Source organism: Myxine glutinosa, chromosome 5 (genome assembly GCF_964187855.1).
Source record: "Myxine glutinosa chromosome 5, kmMyxGlut1.1, whole genome shotgun sequence".
NCBI lineage: Eukaryota > Metazoa > Chordata > Myxini > Myxiniformes > Myxinidae > Myxine > Myxine glutinosa.
This window is the reverse complement of record NC_136265.1, coordinates 81,809,142-81,815,272: the sequence shown is the minus strand read 5'-3', so window position 1 is coordinate 81,815,272 and position 6,131 is coordinate 81,809,142.

Sequence of the window (6,131 nt, the reverse complement as noted above, 5' to 3'; positions counted from 1 at the left end):
GGCTTGGATTTTAATTCTGATTCCGGATTTCGCAGTCGCTAGTACGTCTTAACACTCGACAGAAACTGGCCCCGTGAAATTTCCAGGATTTTCGGTAAAATTACTTCAGGGTAAATTTACATAGGAAAACCCCATGCTAAATTTTCGTCGCCGAAGGACTTTATTTTTTGCGAAATTTATCCTGACTTCGCCTCTAGGAGGATACAGGGGTATCTGTGGATAACGGGAACCTTTATTTGGTGAAATTCGGACTGGTATTGACCGAGTTATTCAAAATATTAACTTATATCAAATAAATCTTTTAAGGTGAAAGCGCGATGACATCACCACGTCACGCGGCACGAATGCGCACCTGTATCATTGGAGGTATTGACTTATATAGGGTTGGTTTTCTAAGGCTTATATCAAAATATTAACTTATATCAAATGAGTCTTTTAAGGTGAAAGTGTGATGACGTCACCACGTCACGCGGCACGAATGCGCGCCTGTATCGTTGGAGGTATTGACTCATATAGGGTGGGTTTTCTAAGGCTTATATCAAAATATTAACTTATATCAAATAAGTCTTTTAAGGTGGAAGCGCGTGACGTCACCGCGTCACGCGGCACGAATGGTTCCATTGTGCACGCTTTCGTTTTATTTCCAAATTAAAATCTGTTTTCACTTTTGCCGTAAAAATGACATCAGTGCAGCGAGTGTGGTATCTTATTTGGTGAAATTCGGTCGATTTGAAGTGGTGAAAATAAAATGTGATCGTGGAAAATCGTAGCGAGGGGCCATTTTGAATAGGTTTTCGATTATTGCAACGGATTATTGCACCCTCCCATCACCCTCCCATCACCCTGCCGTCACCCTCCCGTCACCCTCCCGTCACCCTCCCATCACCCTCCCCCATCACCCTGCCCCATCACCCCCCCCCATCACCCTCCCATCACCCTCCCATCACCCTGCCACATCACCCTGCCCCATCACCCTCCCCCATCACCCTGCCATCACCCTCCCATCACCCTGCCATCACCCTGCCATCACCCTCCCATCACCCTTTATTGGACCATTTGACTTCTATAGGGTTGGTTTTCTAAGGCTTATATCAAATTATTAACTTATATCAAATAAGTCTTTTCAAGGTGAAAGCGCGATGACGTCACCACGTCACGCGGCACGAATGCGCGCCTGTGTCGTTGGAGGTATTGACTTATATAGGGTTGGTTTTCTAAGGCTGTAGGCCGCACCTCATTTTGTCGAATAAAGTGGTATTCGGGTGGTTCCGGTATTTGGGACCGCAGGGACGGAAAGTGCAGGTACGGGGTGCTTGGCACTCCCCAGCCGGCCCGCTCTGAAGGTTCGGATCGGGACACCGGGATTCATTCCGGTCGCCCGGTCGGCCCAGAGGTGCGGGTGCGGGGCCTGTCACGGAACGTCAAAACAAACGGCCTGCCGGGGCCGCCCGAAAGTCGGGCGTGAGGGGCGCGTCCACTAATGGAACGCCTCTCGCTTCCCAGCTCGAGGGCCACGTGGTCAGGAGAACCTCGTCCCTTCTGGTTGCCCTGCCGTCCCGCCGTGGGCGCTGGCAGGGTGCACTTCAAACTAAGCTTAAGTGTCAAGTGTTAAGTTCCTCCTTGCCCTCGCAAGGGAAAGGCTAGGGTCAAGCTCTTCCAAATTTCCAAACACTAGAAATTGGACGTCTCAAATTAATTAATTATTTGTTAATACATCTCAGTCGCCCGCGACCTCTCTAGCGCGGGCGTCGAACCAGTTCATTTCCGGGCGACCGGGCCGAGTATCGGCCCGGCCATGGCCGAAGCCGTTGATTCCGCCGTAGCACGCTAACGCGTAGGCTCGCGCGTCCCTGGTCCGCCGGGGCTCCGTGGGTGTCCTACCGTGCCCGGCACTGCTGATCTCTCAAACTTCCGGGAGTAGGTGCCGGTGCCCGGGGACGGAGTTCGCTGTCTAAACATGGTAGCGCTAGGCCAGTGGGACCGCCGGGACCCACGTGCACTCACAAGGTGTTCTGCGCGTGGGCGGCAGTATCAGACCGGGGCGCCCAAACGCTCCCCGGCTAAAGTTATCCTGAAAGCGCCCACATTGTGCGGACAAACCCCACCCAGTCGAGGGCCACGTGGTCAGGAGAACCTCGTCCCTTCTGGTCACACTGTGCCTATCGGCCGGCCTCGAAGACCGAAATAATGACTATGTCAGCCTAAAAGACGCAAGGTTTGACACAAGACACAAGACGCAAGGTTTGACACAAGACACAAGGCTCGGACGTGCCGACCCCCGTGCACTTTCGGCAAGTCGGGAAACGGCCGGGCCGGCGTTCATTCCCAGCCATGAGCGCCGGCCACTCGCGCAACTTGCTTTTCATTTGGGACAAAGCGTCCGGGCGGCGTTTCCTTTGTGACACCGGTGCCCAACTGAGCGTCATACCCGCCTCCGAGCAGGACAGACGGGACGCCGTTTGCGGCCCCTCTTTGGTCGCTGCTAATGGCTCGGCCATACGCACTTTCGGCCCGCGCAACGTCACCCTCTGCTTCGGCAGCCAGCGCTTTCAGTGGACCTTTGTGACCGCCTGCGTCCCCATGGCTTTGCTGGGTGCCGACTTCCTCTGCGCACAAGGGCTGCTGGTCGACGTCAAACGTCGTCGCCTTGTCAACGCCTAGACCTTCAGCTCCCTGGCGTGCACGATGAGCAGCTCCGCGCCGACCGAACTGGCGTGCGCCCTCCCGACGGCGAATGAGTTCGCTCGCCTGCTCGCGGAATTCCCGGCCCTCACACGGCCGACGTTTTCGGCCGTCGCAGTGCGGCATGGGATCGAGAACCACATACCCACTACGGGCCCGCCGGTCTATGCCAGGGCCCGCCGCCTCGACCCGGCCAAGCTCGCCGTGGCAAAGGCCGAGTTCGACGCGTTGGAGCACCTCGGCATTGTGCGGCGCTCCAATAGCACGTGGGCCTCACCACTGCACATCGTGCCAAAGCCGGGGGGCGGATGGCGCCCGTGTGGCGACTACCGCCGCCTCAACGACGCTACCACCCCCGACAGGTACCCGATCCCGCACATCCAGGACCTTTCCGCCCGTTTGGCGGGACGGGTCATATTTTCCAAAATTGACCTGATACGGGGATACCACCAGGTACCTGTCCGGGCGGCCGACGTCCCGAAGACGGCCGTCATCACGCCGTTCGGCCTGTTCGAATTTTTGAGGATGCCGTTTGGCCTCAAGAACGCGGCCCAGGCGTTCCAGCACTTAATGGACGGCGTGCTGCGCGACCTGCCATTTCATTTCGTCTATCTGGACGACATCCTCGTCGCCAGCACGTCCCGCGCCGAGCACCTCCTCCACCTCCGAACACTGTTCGGTCGCCTCAGCGAGCACGGCTTAATTCTCAACCCGGCCAAATGCCACTTCGGCACGACGACCGTTGACTTTTTGGGCCACCGCATCACCAAGACCGGGGCCGTGCCGCTGCCGACCAAGGTCGAGGCCATCACCACGTTCCCGCGTTCCCGTTCCATCAAGGCCCTACAAGAGTTCCTCGGCATGGTGAATTTCGTGCCCCGCGCTGCTCAGCTCATGCGGCCCCTTTACGAGGCCCTTCGGGGCAAGCCGACCAAGCATGACATCGTTTGGTCCGCGGCCATGGACGCGGCCTTCGCGAGCGCAAAAAGGGCCCTCGCCGACGCAACGCTGCTGGCTCACCTGGTGCTCAACGCGCCCATCGCCCTCACTACGGACGACTCCAACTACGCGGTGGGCGCCGTCCACGAACAATGGGTGGACGGGGTTTGGCAGCCACTCGCTTTTTTCAGCCGGCAGCTCCGGCCGAACGAGTTAAAATACAGCACGTTCAACCGCGAGCTGCTCGGTCTATTCCTGGCCGTTCGCCATTTCCGACACCTCCTGGAGGGCCGCCCGTTCACGGCTTTCGTCGACCACAAGCCGTTGGTCTACGCAATGGCCAAAGTCACGGAGCCGTGGTCGGCCCGCCAGCAGCGCCACCTCTCCGCCGTGTCGGAATTCACCACGGACATCCGGCACGTCGCCGGCAAAGACAACGCTGTGGCCGACTGTCTTTCTCGGGCCAGCGCGAACGCGGTCCACCTCGGCGTGGACTTCGCGCTCATGGCGGCCGACCAGACCACCGACACCTCGGTGCAGGCCCTCCGGGCGGCGGACACGGGCCTCCGCCTGGCCGACATCCCCTTCGCGGGCACCGTCCTGCTCTGCGACGTCTCCCAGGGCCAGCCTCGCCCAATCGTGCCCGTTTCCTGGCAGCGCCGCATCTTCGCCTCCATCCATGGCCTTTCTCACCCAGGCCGGAAAGCTTCTCAGAAGCTGGTGTCGGCGTGTTTCGTCTGGCACGGCCTTCGATGGAACGTCCGCGACTGGGCCAACGCCTGCACGGTCTGCCAGCGGGCCAAGGTCCACCGCCACACCCAGGCCCCGCTGGCACCTTTCACCGTGCCTGCACGGCGTTTCGACCACGTCCACGTGGACCTGGTGGGTCCCCTGCCCCCATCGCGGGGGTTCACCCACCTGCTCACCATGGTGGACAGGACCACCAGGTGGCCGGAGGCCGTGCCCCTCACCTCCACCACCACCACCGCCGACGTGGCGCAGGCGTTCATCGCCACCTGGGTCGCGCGCTTCGGCGCACCGGCGGACATCTCGTCCGACCGCGGCCCACAGTTCACGTCCGAACTTTGGGGCGCGGTCACCCGCTCGTTGGGGGTCACGCTGCACCGCACCACGGCCTACCACCCCCAAGCCAACGGGTTGTGCGAGCGGTTTCACCGCTCCATGAAGGCCGCACACATGGCCGGCCTTCAGGACGACGGTTGGACCGACCGGCTGCCGTGGGTCCTTTTGGGCCTCCGCACGGCCCCAAAGGAGGACCTCCGGGCGTCCGCCGCCGAGCTCGTCTACGGCCAGCCGCTCCGCATCCCGGGCGAGTTCGTGCCCGACGCTGCCAGTCCCTGGTCCGCCGCACACCAGCGCTCGGACCTCCAGGAGGCCACCCGCTGATTTGCCCCCGTGCCAACGTCCCGCCACGGTGGCCCCCAGTCCTACGTCCCCCCCGGCGCTTCGCACAGCGGAGTACGTCTTTGTGCGTCATGACGCGCACCGGGGGCCACTCCGGCCGCCGTACGACGGGCCCTTCCGGGTCCTGCGACGGGGCGACAAGTCCTTTGTCGTCGACGTTGGCGGCCGGTCGGACCGGATCTCTGTGGACCGCCTCAAACCGGCGCACATGGACGTCGACCGACCACCACGGTTGGCCCTTCCTCCGCGGCGAGGCCGCCCCCCGTCCACAGTTCCCCCCGCTCGACCACCCACCACCACGTCGGACCCCTCCCCACGACCCTCCAGGGGTCGCTTCGGCCGGGTAATCCGGACCCCCCTTAAATTGACCCTGCCGGTGCAGGTCGATTCTGGAGGGGCGTGTGTAGCGGTTACCGCTGGATGCACACAATCGCCTTGCACCGGCCAGAACACGGCCAGACGCGCCTCTCCCGGGCATGCCCGGACTCACTGTTCCCGGGCACGCCCGAACCTCCCGGGCACGCCCGAACCTCCCGGGCACGCCCGGTCTCGTCTTTCCCGGGCATGCCCGCTCTCGCCTTTCCAGTGCTCGTCCAGAGCGCCCGGGCACGCCCAGCCTCGACTTGCCAGGCCGCAGCCAAACACGCCCGGGCAGGTCCAGACTCGCCTTTCCAAGGCTCGCCCTTGACACCCGGGCATGCCCGGTATAGCTTTTGCCGGGCAAACTTCCCGACATAAATGTGTATATATATTGCTGCCCGATAAACGGGCTTTTGTTCAGAATACCTGAGCTGTTTTGTTTCAATAAAGCAACTCGGACGAATTCCGTCTTTGGTCGCGTCAATTCTTTCGACTCGCGTTGGAGCGCCGCTCCTTCATTATCACATAATCATAGAAAAAGGGAAATTAGGCAGAAAACGGTTGCAAGACATTTATGGACACCATGAAGCAAAACACGTTTTTGCAAAAACAACAATCAAGAAATGTTCAACGCATTTTCAGCCATCTTCCATCCAGTTGTTATCACTTTAAAATGTCGATCCCGGAATTTTCACAGTTCAAACCGATTATAGTTGAAAATGTCA